General features: G+C 39.1%; 1 pseudogene; it reads left to right on the plus strand.

The window, feature by feature from the left end:
* The first annotated feature begins 10,853 nt into the window (after positions 1-10,853).
* On the plus strand, positions 10,854-12,237 carry LOC149207270 (protein-tyrosine sulfotransferase-like; annotated as a pseudogene).
* Positions 12,238-15,758: the final 3,521 nt, after the last annotated feature.

Genomic DNA, 15,758 nt, shown 5'->3' on the forward strand with positions numbered 1-15,758 from the left:
ATTTAATGCTGAAGTTTTGGCATAAAACATTGGTAAAGTTGGTATCTAATGCTGAAGTTTTCTTGGCATAAAACGTTGGTAACGTTGGTACCGAATGCTGAAGTTTTCTTGACATAAAACGAAGCCCGAGCACTCGGTCGCATTGGGAACCAGAGGACCGCGAGCAAAAAAGGTAAAAGCACTAAAGTACAAAGGCGGGATCTGTGCTCTAGAAACCGGTGGTATTGATCGGGGCGCCCTTGAACGGTAAGAGGTTTTGTATGAGAGCGGAGCGATTCCATACATCGATTGACGCGTGGCAAGCGGAGGTGAGAGAAAACCACTGTTGATCGCACGCTATCGGTCGAGCAAGTCAACCACACGAAACGTGCATATGACATCGGATATGGAGGGCTCAGATCGGATGACTGAGATTGCACTGGATGGAGGAAGCGGAATCGACAGGGAATTAAGCTGCGCTCTAGAAGGGATTTGGAATCCGTTTGACCGCCACGGTGGAGGAAAGATTCATCCACGGCATAACTGACGAAACAAACTGACAAAGCATGTTGGAGCCATTTAGAGGAGGACAAGTGGCCACTCCCTGAGCGTTCATGATGACATTGAATGTAGGGAACTTCAAGCGCAGCTGCAGAAGGTGAATTGACACAGGCAGAAGAGGAACCAAATAGGCGTAGGGATCAAATGGCTAAAGCCATGAACAAAGACAGTAGAATCAGTCAGAGTTGATTTTGAATTAGAATTGAGATGAGTCCAAGCGATCAAGAGAGACAGTGAATAGTGAAGCATGAGAGGAGGACTGAACACAGAGAACAGTAAAGCCAAGCAGAAGAGACAGAGGGCTGAGCTAACCACGGGCAGCATTGAGCACTAGAGAGCTTGAAGATTCAAGCCTTCCCATAGAGGAATCTATCCAGACTGAGCATCACATTTGGCTCTTTCCACTGTAGACTAAGGGTCACAGAGCTGGTAGGAAGAAGAAGATTCTGTGTACTCCAAGTGGCTTGGGGAATCCAAGAACCACCTTGCCAAGCAAAATCTACTTCAGGAGAACTCATATTGAGTCCCTGTATTGTAATTTCTCTGCTGAAAGACACAATAAAACAAGGCCACCACTGAAGCTAGACCAGAGACGTAGCCCTAGAGAATAGGGTGAACTCATTAAAATTGTTTGTGTCTTTGTGTTGCTTACTGTATTTCTCTGCTGTCTCTCCATTTGATTGTTTGTGTATTGGCAATCTGATCGATCCGTTGTTTCAATAACACAGAACACAAACCAGCACATAGTCTGTAATACCTTAATTTAATAAATCTTTAACTGATGGCACTCATAGGGTGAATATTAGATCACTCAAAAAGCTACTTCACCCAGTCCCGAGGACCTAATAACAATCGAAAAGATGATAGCAGAAGCACACTCAGCTATTAATAAAGCAGTCAAAGTTGGCACCTTGCATAGAAACACAGGGGCACATAGAAAGTCTCGACTTGCAATAAGAAAGAAATCTGTAGAAATCCATCATGGCTGATACAAGCCAGCTATGGCTGCATAAGAATCATAGGTAAGGAGATGTAAAAGCTGCGAAACATGAACTTTACCCAACCTGCGTTATTGCCTGATTGGACCCTTCTAGGCTTTTTTTTCTTTCATATTTTGTATTTACATTGCAAATACATCTGCCCTTGAAATAATTCATGAATGGTTTTTATCTTACAATTTAAGGTCATAATTCATTAGTCTAGCATGCGCTTCTATTTGGAGTTTTCTCTCATCATCACCATCTATTTGAGGCACATGTATCTTGTCTTGACCAGAGATTTTGGATGCACTTGATGTTTTGAAAAACTATTGCTCTTTTTGACATCAAAAAGATGACCTTGATGGATTGTACTTTTAAATGTAGGCATTAAATACTTAAATGTAAGAGAGTTCAGAATGAATTAAAGTTTGATTATGAGACTTTTCCCTATTAAAACTGTATTTTCATTCTAGGCTGATATAGAAGAAAGAAAAAGTACTATGTATACAAGCCAAATGTTCCAGCAGAGAATTCATAGCAGGGAATTTCCACTGATATGTGTAAGTTCTACCTTATCTCAAGGCATGTGGAGGTTACATTCATAGTGCTCTATTCTAGGAGGTGCCAACCAAGTGCTTATCAAGATAAGTAAATATTGGAATTAGGGACTTCTCTAAGGATAAATATAGGGGTCTAAGTGGCTGGTGCACATCCTCCAAGTGTAAGCAGTTACTAAGTGCTGCATGTACATTTTGACACCAGGTCTCGCGTCTCAAATTCAAAGTCGTTAGGGTGGGACTTAGCATTTGAGCAATGGACTTCACCTATTTGTGAACTATGGGGAGGGCCTTGGCCTTTGAGAAATCTTCCTCACCCAGTTGTCCCTGATTTGTGACTCTCAACCAGCATCTCCAACTTGCTAGCAATGAGTGAGAGTCAGTACTTGTGACTACTCACAAGTCAGAGGTTGACGTGAGAATAAAGGCCATATTATTTGCTGCCTTAGAGGGTAAGTTTCAAGAAATTGGAAAACTTGTTGATGTCGAATATAAATGCCACAAAAAGGAAAAGAAAAGCAATCATTTTGAACAATTTGTTATTGAGTTTTGTGGAGTACTAGTTGAACTCTTACATTCCAGCGTGGATGAATACTTTGCCTAGCTAAGTTTTGCAACATTTGTGTGTACATCCCTCTTGCAAAACAAGTTATGTTTGAATTTTGTATATTCCTACTTTGTTTTTATATACCATACGCTTCCACCAACTTGTTATTAATTATTGGTGTGTGAAATGCAAAATTGGATACAATCTTGTTTTTGGTCAAGTAAGAGTGGAGCCTTCAATTTACCGCAAGAAAGAATACATATGTTACATGTCTTCACAAGTGTAAAGACTAGCAAGAGACAAACCCATTGATGATTAATCATCAACAAGGTCAACAAAATACGATACAAAACCTGAAACCTCACACATAAAGCTTACACATAAACCTCCGACCATTATCCAACCCAATAGCCATTTGATAAGAACCCTAGTGATCCAACGGTCCTTAAAGAAATCACATCAGAAACTTACGCGATACTTACCCACTTTATGGAGCCGACAAAGAAAATAAACTGTTAATGTATAAAACTTTGGGTCCGTTCTTGGACTTAACCTCCTCCCATGCTGAAATCCCATATCCTTTTGATTAAGATCTCGTAAGATCCGACGATCATTAATGATATCGCCCCGGCAACATGCGCACCTCTTACCCATATCACGGATCCAAAAAGGATTATAAGCCATTGGTTTATAAAATTTCGGGTATGGTCTAAGACTTAACCTCTGATCACTTTTAAAACCTGATATCCATATGATCAAGCCCCTATTGATCTGATGGTCTTCCGAGGTATCAGATCGAAAACTAGCTCAATCTTTACCCTCTTTACGGATTTGATAAAGATTATAGACCACTGATCTATAAATCTTCGGGTCCGCTTGAGGACTTAACCTTCGATTATTTTCCAACCCGATAGCCATTCAATGATGAAGGCCATCAAAATCTATGGTCAGCAGCCTTCCAACTAGCTCACTATTTACCAAGCACTCCTCCCCTGTAATTAGCTCTATCTTAAGCATTCTTTATGGGATCAATGGTTATGATTGACTTCTGCTTCCACTCTCTCCTGCTTAGATTAGTCTTCCTTCTGCTCATTCCTCATGGTCTGGAAGTGCTCCATGTCTTTGGATGCCTGTCTTTGACAATCATCACGCAATTTCCCCGAGGGTGTTAAATCCCAAGCATACCTACTATAACTTTCCTTGCAAATCACTCCTTCATTCGCTAGACTATCAGCTAGCATATTAGCTTTTCTTCGCACATGAACGAAGCTGACCGTTCTCAGGGTTCACAAGTGGGAATGAATACACTAAAATGCCTCCAATAGCTGCCAATGTTTCGAAACTTTTCCAGGTGCCGTTCCATTACATATATTCTTGGCCTCATTAATTACCAATTCAGAGTCTGCCTCAATGATGGCGTTGTGTAAATTTGACTCGATCAGGATTTCCAAGCACTGCTCTAAGGCCATGAGCTCCACCATGTTATTAGTGGCAATCCCCAAATGACTATTAAAGATATCCTTTATGTGCCCCTGCTCATCTCTTATGACCCACCAAATCTCTCCATCCCTGGGTTGCCCTTAGAGGCTCCGTCTATATTGATTTTCAAAAAACCATGAGGAGGAGGATGCCAGAAGTCTTTACCAACAATTATTTGGCTCACACCCTTATTTATGCCCTGGGGAACTAGCGAATGGAGACCCAACTATAGCATTTTGCGAGCATCCCAGGGCAAAGGAGGGTCCTTAGGAGGTATCGACAGAAGGGCTCCAACAGTGTCTTTGAGCTGTCATAATATTTTTGCAATGATGTTCTAGGTCAAGCTAGTTTTGTTCTTGAAAATATTGCATTGCGTTCTTTCCAGACATCCCAGATCATAAAGCCTGGAACCAGAGTCCAAGCTTTGTTGATGATTTCATTTCCTGAGAAGTCTTTCCTCCAATTCTTCAAAGTGTTGGTGATGCTGAGTCTATCCTTGTCAGTTTGCCTGAAGGCTGAGGCCATCCAATCCCACAAGGTGGAGGTGAATGGGCAGAGGTTGAGTAAGTGTTCCATTATCTCCTCTTGTAAGCCATATAGATGGCATTTGGATGGGCCAACAAAACCCCTTTTTAGAGGATTTTCCCAAGTTAGAATTTTCTTTTGTTGAAGCAACCACATAAACAACTTTATTTTCATCCAATGCGGGTTCTGCCAAAGGTCCTTCCATACCTTATCGGGGTTTTGATAATCAAACCCTATGGCCATTCGTTTAGCTTCTTTGAGTTTAAAGTTTCCTTCTGTGTTTCTTCCCCATCTCAATTGGTTAGGCAAGGATGATACCAAAATATTCCTCTGTTCCAAGTCTAGAGCAAGAGAGTCTGATTGGGCCTTCAAAGGGCTCTCTTCACTAGAACCCATATCCTTCCATATTCTCCATTTACCATTGTTCCTTAATTGATCCCAGAAGTCACTTACCATATGTAAACCTTTGTTGTCAGTGTCATTCTTGAGAGCGGTTAGTTCTTCCCTAAACAAGTTTGGTTCCTGCTGCCAGTTATCCTCCCAAAATTGTGCTAGGTTCCCAGCTCGGATCTCCCAGAAACTATGCTACTGGAAAATAACTCTATTTTCCCAAGCAAGGTTCCAAATGTGGGAGCCCTTAATGAACCCTGACATTCAGATATGATCCCTCTCCTACCAATTATTTGCATATTTCTATTTCTAAAGCTTGGCCCAAGGGGTTGTCGATTCCTTAAGCCACCTCCACCAAAGTTTTGCACCCGAAACTCTACTGAGGGTTTCAGGGTCATGAAGCCCCAAACAACCATGGGCCTTAGGTTTGCAGAGCTTATCTCAAGCTACCAAAGCCTACTTCTTTTTCTCTTCCCCTTTTCCCCAAAGAAAATCTCTTTGAATATTCCTGATCTGTTGCATAACTCCTTTAAAGCAGGAAGAGCTGAAAATATGAAAATGGGAATATCCTGTAGGACAACCTTTGTAAGCACAAGACTCCCTACCAAATTCAAAGACCTACATATCCATTTCCTAACTTGTCTTGAAGTTTGTTAGTTACTAGCTCCCACACTCCCTTGCTTAGAGGTTTGTCTGTAAGAGGCATTCCAAGGTATTTGGAAGGTAACTGATCTGTTTGAAATCCAAGAATTATGGTGAGGTTCCTATGAATAGCAATGTTAGTGTTAAAAAAGAAAACCTTTGATTTGTCAAGGCTTACCTCTGTACCAACAACCATAGCAAAGTCGTTCAAGATTTGTTTGAAAGATTTAGCTTCCCTGACCATGGGAATACCCTGCAACATAGTTTCATCCACAAATTGTTGATGAGTAGAAGCAGCACCATCCAGGGTAAGTTTAAGATCTTGGATTCTTCCTTCAGAATTTTTCATTTTGATCACTCTGCCTAGCCCTTCCATCATGAGAACAAAGAGGAAGGGGGAGAGTGCATCCCCTTGTTGGGACCCTTAGAAGGCATAAAGGTTCTAGAGGGAGAGCCATTAAGCAAGATTGAAAAACTAGCTGTGGATACAAGGGTCATAACCCATCTTATCAAGTTGTAGTTGAAACCATAAGCTCTTAGCACTACCCTGATATAAGACTAGCTTAGCTTATCATAAGCTTTCACTAGGCCAAGTTGTATGATCATACTAGCTTGCTTATTGCTCTTAAGAGAGTGTACCACCTCATGAGCTTGTATGATGTTATTGAGAATCTGTCTTCCTTCCACATAACCAGTTTTCTCCTTTGAGATAAGAGCTGGAAGAAGGGGCTTGAGTATGTTAGCGATCACTTTGGAAATAATTTTGTACACCACATTACATAAAGCTATGGGTCTGAATCTGTCCAGTGTCATAGATTTTTCCTGCTTTGGAATCAAAGGTATGAAAGAGGCATTAAGAGCCTTCAAAACCATTTTGGATCTTCTTGAGTCTTCCACAACATCAAGGATATCTTGTTTAACTGTTTTCCAGCATGTTTTGAAGAAGTCCACATTGAACCCATCCAGGCCAGAAGCTTTCCCATTTTTGCATATCATTGATAACTTCACTGACCTCCTCTTCAGACACTGGCTTGTTAAGATTGTGGTTGTCTTCCCTGGTTACAAGCTTAGGAATGTACTTTGTGAAATTATTAATGAACCAAGATATGTCGACGAGGGGCTCCTCTGCTATGCTAAGGAAGTGTTGAACTAGGACAGATTCTATTTCTTTGTGGGAGACGAGCTCTTTCCCTTAAGAATCTATGAGTTTTGAAATTCTGTTATGTGATCTGTGATCCAAGGTTGATTTATGAAAAAGATTCATGTTTCTTTCCCCTTCTCTAATCCACTACACCCTTGATTTCTGTCTCCAGAAAATCTCCTCTTGCACACACCTATCTTACCATTCCTTCTGAAGAGAGTCGGCTTGAGTTTTCCATTCCTCGGTAAAACCATCTGTGATGATGATCTGATTAATCCCCTGGAGTTTTTGCTCAACTTCTCTTTTGGCTTTAAAAATATTACCAAACTCTTTTTTGTTCCAATCTTTAAGCCTAGATTTGATGTGTTTAAGTCTCTATTGCAACATGAAGATTTTAGTTCCTTGAACGGGCATATCTTCCATCCACCATTTTTCAATATTGCTGGTGAAGTTAGGGTGAGAGAGCCAGACATTTTCAAACCTAAAAGGTTTGTTCCTCGGTGTACCCATAAAAGTGGCTTCAAGCTGGATAGGCCAGTGGTCCGAGCCTCCAAAGGGAAGGATTGAAGCTGACATGTCAAGGCCTGTGATAAGGAGGTCCTCTGAGATTATTAATCTATCTAGTTTAGAAGCAACTTGAGAAGCCCCTCCGCTCTTATTGTTCCAGGTGAAAGTGCCATTTATTGTTTCATTATCCACTAGCCCCATGTTATTTATGAAGTTTTGGAAGGCAATGGAGTCTCTGCCTAGTATTCTGGTACCGCATTTTTTCTCTGTAAGAGATCTGATCATATTAAAATCCCCTACTAGAATCTAGGGCATATCAAGATATATCTCTCTTAGCTCCTCAAGGGAGGTGAGAAGCTTGAGTTTCTCTTCTAGATTTTGAGGACCATAGATGTTTGTGATCATGTAGATCTCCTTATCACCCAAAGTTTGAAACACCAAAGATAAATAGTTCTTGGACGCTTCAACATCTAGGATTCCAAGTTTCTGGGGTCCCAAAGTGTAAGAATCCCCCCGTTGAGTTGTCTTCTTTAACCTCTAGATACTCATACTTGATTAACCATTTGCTATGTATCTCTATGATCTTGTCCATTGAACACTTTGTTTCCTGAATAAAAATCATATTTGGTTTTTCTTCTTTTATTCTACTACTAAGATTTCTTTGTTTCCTTTTACCTCCTAGACCCCTAATCTTCTAGGTTGTAAGCTTCATTAAGAAAGGTTTGTAAAGGAGTAACTAGTAAGATCTCTCATCTTACCTGATTTAATCACGAGTTTCCCACATTCGGTTAGTAGCTCATTCTGTCTCTTTCTTCCTGTTTTCCTACCTGGGTTTTTAGAAGAATGTCCAGGGGTTTCCTCCATCGTTTTCACCCCTCTGTTCTCTTGGATATCATGGTTGCTTTTGACTCCAGAACCCTTCGATTGGGATCTCCATAGGAAGACATGTTGAACCCTGTCAAACTCCTCTTTTGGCAGGGAGTCAACCCCTTTGGTGATTCCCTGCTCCAGAAACTTTTCTAGATCTAAATTCTCCCCTCTAGAATCTCCTGCACTTCATGGTCCTCTATTCCAGCCTCACTTGGGGTCATCTCATGGTCCCTACTGAGCTCCATAATTCTCGGTAGATCATCCTTTTGTTGGCTGTTCTCTGGTATATCCTCCATGCTAGCATCCATTTCCTTCTTAGTGGGATTATTCTCTGATTCCTAGTTTGTCCCGTTGTTTCCGACTTCTTCTTCTAAGATCTTGAAACTATTATGGCTCAGTTTCCCGTCCTTGTTAATTTTCTTTTGGTACCGCTTTCCTCCTTTCCCTTTACCCCCAACCTTAGTAAAACCCTCAAGATATTTTCCTGTGGTGTTTTTCATGTTTCTCTCCAGTTTGTTTAATGGGCAATCTCTGTATAGGTGTCCGTGTTCATTGCACTTACGACACCTAAATGGGATGTGTTCATAGTCCACCACCTGCACCCATTCTTCATCATACACTTCTAAAATGATCTCATCTGGAAGTGCCCCAGATAAGTCCATTTCCACACATATCCGGGCAAAGGAAGTGTATTTTCCTCTTAGAGTCGCATCTGATATCTTTATGAAATGCCCTAGCTTGTTTCTGATATCCTTTAGAGACTCCAGAAGCCAATAATATAAAGGAAGGGAGTAAAGTCTTATCCATACTAGTACCGATGTGAACGTTTCTTGTTCTGGGACAAAATTCATCACCCATGGTCGCATGTAAAGGCCTACAGTAGTGTAAAAATAGGGTCCTCCCTCGAACACTCTGTCTTTATCCTGTAAGCTTGTGAACACCACCGTAAAGAAGCCCTTGGACCCAAGGTGAAGATTTATTTCTCCCTTTGGTTTCCAGTGGTTCCTTGTCCATGCGTGCAAAGCCTTCTCCATCAGCCAAATCCCCATAAATTTGCATATAACCACGTATTTTGCCATGTGATCTCTATGCACCTATAGTGCTGGGTCACTTAAAACAACCTGAGGAATAATAGTCAACTTGGGTTTACAGACCCCTGTTTCACCCAAAGGAGTGACTTTCTGACTGCTACCCCTTGTCCTCTTCTCCCTACTAACTTCCTCATGATTCTTTTCCTGTCCATGAGGTCTGATATTTTCTGGTTTTTCTGTGTTAATAGGCTCAGCTGCCACATCCATTGGTTTCCTAAAGTGATGCAATCCAGCTCCCTTGCTTCTATTCGTAGCTACTTGACTGTAGCAGGGAGCAAAAATCCCTCCTCCACATCTCACCATGGTTACCATCGACAAAACCCTAACACAAACCCTAGTTCAGATTGCAGAGCCAACTCTCCATTCACCTCTAACTATTCAGTTGATTCCTCACAAAATTGAATACAATCACACAACAGAAGAATGTGAAAATTTTACTATGTTCTTCTCAAAAGTATCGATTCATAAATGGTAGACCTATGGAAAATCCATCTCATCAACACGAATGCTTACTATGGAAATAAATGTCTTTGTTAGTCATAAATAGGCTAAGATCATGCCTTCAATGTGAATTCACCATGATGAATGAGATGGACTTGTGCAAATATGGTTTCACTGTTTGATTTGCTTGCTATATGGTAAGCCAAGAGAATTCTAGCAATGAAGTAAAAAGTGTACTCTGATTTAATAATCAATTTCCAACAATAAAACAAACTTCACTCTTTACAATATTCTAGCTTAGCATTCAAACCATCATATGTCTGCCCAACCTTTAATACAAGTAATTAATAACAGGATGCAACATGCTCTATTCTAGTTATCAAACATCATATTCATTTCTTGCAGTTCTGTAGAGAGTTCTAACAGAAGGTAAGTTGGTCCGTGCCCACTTGCCAAACCAGGGTGAAACACAGATTTATAACTAGCTAATGCTATTCAAGATCACTAGAAAGCCAAAAAACAAACTTATCACATCAAACAGTCTAGAACGAAAAATATTATCCTAAGAATTATTTAAGCTTTTCTTCATAGGGATGGAAGAGGAATGGCATACCAGTTTTGGGGAGATAGATGAAGGCAAAGCTTTCTTTGTAGTTTTTTCTGGCATTTCTGGAAATCTTCTTAAACATATGATGCATAAATCTAGCCAGTAAATCAAGGCTTCTGTCCTCCTCTTCCTCATCCTCCTCTTCTCCCTCATAGTAAGCCTCTATATTGTACCACTCTTCCTCTTGAAGACTACTTCCATATTCATTATTTCCCTCCCAATCATTCTCTTTCAGCCCATATACGCATCTCCTGAAATTTAGTGTTTTTATTTGAAGTTTCCTCATTTAGCTTGTGAGTTTTTTTTTGAGATAACTAGTCAATCCTCACTCTTTGGTTATTTCAATCTGGTAACTTTAATCTTGATAAAGGCACTATATTTTTGAACCCTTATGCATTATCTTGCACCAGTACCCACACCTGCACCAACACCCTGTCTAGCTGTCTCAAATGGATTTTGATTATGGGGTTCTGTGAAAATAATGAATGTTCATTTAGCTGTATGTGAAAAGTTGTATGTCAAGCCTATGAATCTTTTTGCGAAACCTATGTCATCATAATCAGGAGTGCCCACGGTCCTATGACAAACTTCGGTTTGATCCAAGCAAACCCGAATGCAAGTTGTTGGTAACCCATGATGACTACAACATCTTGTAAAAGCTGCCAAAAGTGAAAACATCTGTTGCAACAGTTTTGCACGGTCCGGTGGATCAAGTGTTTAGCAGTTACGAGTTTTCTGTGGAGGTTGCATCCAGGTTTTTGATTCATTCAAATTTATCATCTTCTATGTGCTTGAGACGAAAGGACGACAATTTTTCTGAAGTAGCCAACACCATTGACATTTGGCCATGGAAGTATCTAGTGCCATGGATGCATGAAGATCTTTTTTCCTGACCAAGAATGATTTTCACATGAGGCAAATCATTACATGTATTTTGGTATCAATGGTGGTGAGGATAGTGCATTCAATACAAGAAAAGGTTATTCATTATTATCTAGAGATGGAATAGCCAGATACAAAAGATATGCATCATAAGGTGACCAAAAACACCAAACTTAGGTAGTGGGATTGATTAATAACTCCTATATAGAAGGAGCTCAAGAAATCCGCGAGTGTGTGGTGAAGTACTCATTTCTTGGGAAGTATGTATTGCAAGTGGCAAAGAGGCGATTGGATAAAATTCTATATGTGGGCCTTATAGAGATCCATAAGGAGTCTGCTACGATGTTTGAAAATATGGTTGGAGCACAAGTGATCTCTCAGTTACAAAAGTCAAATAATTCTTTTAGTTTGAGTTCACTTGTTACCAATAACAGAACAAGTTCTAAACTCACATCAATTAGTAGCAACTCATAAGAACTAATGCAACCACAGAGTAGTATTGAGGACCAAAAGTTGAACATACATCATGTTATTGAAAATGCCAAAGAAGAAAAGGAAAATTTTAGGGTTGCTAAACTGATGGGAAATTATGAAGGTTGTGTTTCTACTTCAAGGTTATCTCAAATATGAAGACACATTTCTTCATTGAAGGGGGTTGCGCTAGCTAATTTTTCAACAGAGAAACTTAGGAAATTGGACGAAAAACTGAAGGCTAATGAGATCCTTCTTGAAAATGGGAACCTTGATATAAAGAAAATAAATGATGAGAAGAAAGCTGCATTGGCTACACAATTTGTAGCAGAAGCTACTCTTCTAAGGGTGCATGTTGCTCAAAAAGATGATGACATGCCACCGATTGAAGCTATTCTTGCACCAGTGGAGGTAGAACTTAAACTTGCCCGGCAAGAGATTATGAAATTGCAAGAAGACAATAGGGCTTTGGAACAACTTACCAAGTCAAAGAAAGTAGCTTTGCTAAATGTAGAGAGGACAACGCAAATTGCTTTAGCAAAAGTTTCAATGGTTGATGGCGTGTGAGGCTCCAAATTTTGAATTTGAAATTGCAATTTTTCTTTTCTTTAGTAGGTAGGCTTCAAGGTCCAGATTTTGAATCTAATATTTGATACCATCTGTGAGGCTCCCACCTATGGTCCTCTAACTAACTACTACACTCATTCAAATAAATTTCGCTAATTTTCATAACAAGGAAAATTTCAGGTTTATAAAAAATCATAAGCATGAACATAAATTAATTTAATCTACAACATGTATAACTTGTAACAATTTATTTGCAACATGTATAACTTGTAATAACTTACATAACTAAAATAAATGAATGATAATACCCATTCCAATAACTTAGTTGAGATGCTCCTGAGCTCAATGCTCCTCTTGACTACCCGACTGGATTTACCTCTTAGCCAACTAGGAAGTATTTCCTAGCCTAGGGAACCTCCACAGGTTCCCTAGCCCTCCGAGCCCAAGTCCAACTAGGTGTAGTGTGTCCAAGTTGAACAAACACTCTCCTTCTCTCCCTTCTCTTTTCTCCACCTTCCTCCCAAAACAAAATCCTCCAAAACCACAACCAAAACCAAAACCAAGACCAAGACCAAGACCAAGTATCCCCCCCTCCTCTCATCATCCTCCCCCTTTTATGCCTCTTTCTCCCATCCACCTCAACCACCTATCATTAATGTCATAACTACCCCCTCATCCTTTAATTTGACTTTTCTTACCATATCTTCTCCCAAGTAAATTTGAGAGGAAATTTTGGGGACAAGATATGGATATTTAATTTGGTAATTAATTGGCGAGGACCATATCTTCTTCCAAGTAAATTTGAGAGGACATTTTGGGAATAAGATATGGATATTTAATTTGGTACTTAATTAGGGAGGACCATATCTTATTGCAAGTAAATTTGAGAGGACATATTGGGGATAAGATATGGATATTTAATTTGGTACTTAGTTACGGAGGAACATATCTTCTCCCAAGTAAATGTGAGAGGAAATTTCGGCGATATGATATGGATATTTAATTTGCTAATTAATTGGGGAGGACAATATCTTCTCCCAAGGAGATTTTGAGAGGACATTTTGGGGATATGGATATTTAAATTGGAATAATGGAAGGAGGCCATATCCTATCCAAGATTAAATTGAGGAGACAAGTTGGGAATTGAATAATAACAATAATAAATTTTATATCAGTAAATAAAAATTACAGTTTCCCAAATGAAGGTATTTACCAATATTTTTTTATAATTATAAGTCAATATTTTTAGGTAATTTAAACATTAATAAAATTTGCATGATAAGATTAAGTGGGGAATTACAACTGATTAGGAAGATCTTAGGAAACCTCATGAGTATTATAAGAAGCAAAAGATCATCATCCACTGGGATCGTCATAGAAGAAAACATCTGTCAAATGAGGACATAAAATATCCTCAAGTTTCTGTGATATAATTCTCATCAAAGGACTCACCAATAGAGAAAGGAAGGAAAAGTTTTTCATTAGGGAATTCCAACTTGTGGGATTCAAGGAATAAATATGATGACACAACAAGGAAATTAGGTATGAAGGATAAAGTCCCTTTGGATGAAGCTACTACAGGAAGTCTAGATGACTGAAAGAAAAATGAGGTATGATCACATGGATTATTATGAAAGGCATATGGTTACAGTATGATCTAGAGAAGAAATTATTTCCTCCTCCTAAGTATTGCAGGAGAGCATAAGTCACACTAGATGAAATCAACATAATATATGAAACATAAGGAAGCTAACTATAATCAATATTGGAAGCTTCTGGGAATGAAGAGTGTGAAAATAAAGGAAGATATCGTGATAATATAAAACGATGATAGAAGGAATTCAAAGTCCAAGAATATTTGACTAGAATATCTCTCGAAAGAAGTCAGAAAGAGATAGAGACTCTTGACATTGAATATATATGGAAGATGTGTCAATCTGCATGCAGGATGCCCATACTTACAGGAATATGTCATGGTGAAAGATCATAAAAAAGGTAACTGTAATTTGAAGCATTCATTAATTATTTACTAGCATCTATATGGGCTTATGTAGAATTGTAAAAAGGGAAGATCCGTGAATGACTTCCAAGAAAACCATATAGAAGGATGTAATGTTCTTCCGAAAATATGGCAAAATGACATGAAGCAAATGCAAATGGAAAATTTGATGGATCACTTTCTGATGAGTTAGGGACATGAATAACTCATGGAAAAAAGTGATGGATGATCTATTCCCTATATACATAAGTTCCCAAAAGTTTAATACTCATTAAAAGAAATTCATGACATCATAGAAAGGAGCTCTTCATACAACCAAGTTTTCTAGAGATGTTATAGGTCCCTCGTTAAGAGGGAGCTTGAGAAGAATTTTCTTACTTTGAGGAAACTCGGAAATTTCTAAGCCAAAAGATTAGGTACATTCCTCTTTGATAGGAATGGGTACATCAAAGAAAGACAACCTCCTGGTATAAGAAGGAGCGATATACATGTTGTTCTGTGCTTCACCTGAGAAGAAAGAATGGAGGATTGTGTAATCATTTGGCATCTTATGCTCTTGCGGGATGAGTTAGGGAATCTAATGGAAGAGTAGTCGTGGGGGGACCGATATTCTTTTGGGGGCTAGGGATTCCAAGAAAGGAATAGTCCTCATGGAGCATATCATGAGAGAACCCGAGTGGGGTATGTTCTATAGGAGACAATGATGAGGATGTTTATAAATAATTTGTCTCGTCAACATTTTTCTCTATGGAGAGATAGAGCTGTTAGTCAATGCCTTGCTATATAAATGCTGGTTGGTATGATGCTATACAAATGAGTTACAAATCCTAATTCTTCTTAAGAGAAATTATTTAGATTGGGAAAGTCCAAGGTACCATTATGAATACCTCTGTAGTTAAGAGGGAGTGTTGAAAGATGTAACTAAGGTTCGGTCTTCATAATGACATGTAATTATGATTTTATGTAAAGAGATGTAAATAAGAAAAATGAAAATTATTATATTGACTTGCTTGATGGGTTTCAAGAGCAAGGATTTTGTTTTTGAGTCAAGACTCCCATTAAGAGGCTTTAGGATTTATTTTTCATCTAGTCATAAAATATAAGAGTCATTGTCATGTAAATGAAGTCATATGACACTTTGTAAAAGGTCACGTTGTATATGTAAAGTATCCTCCAAGGAACTTGTCAACAAACCTCTTCAATTCAGCCTACAAACATTAAAGAAACTTCCAGAAAATGTCGACCTACGTTTAGTTGTCAAGTCGGCGTAAAGGCCCAAAGAAGAGGGGTATAATTAGGGAAACTCAACCTCCATTCTAAGCATTAAGTTCAAACTCATTTTTCTAGCGAAGTGCGACAAGAGGCAAAAAGAAAGGGTTTTTCTCTAAAGAGAAAATGACACTATTCTAGGGTATCGAAAGAAGAATATTTTAGGTAAAATGTGGTAGAATCTTCTACAGCAGCGAAATAGGATCTTCTGGCGCAGCGAAGAGATATCTTCTGGGGAAACAAATTCTTCCGG

Source organism: Pinus tabuliformis, chromosome 1_2, assembly GCF_031772625.1.
Source record: "Pinus tabuliformis cultivar Carrire ecotype Pingquan chromosome 1_2, CPIR1, whole genome shotgun sequence".
Lineage (NCBI taxonomy): Eukaryota > Viridiplantae > Streptophyta > Pinopsida > Pinales > Pinaceae > Pinus > Pinus tabuliformis.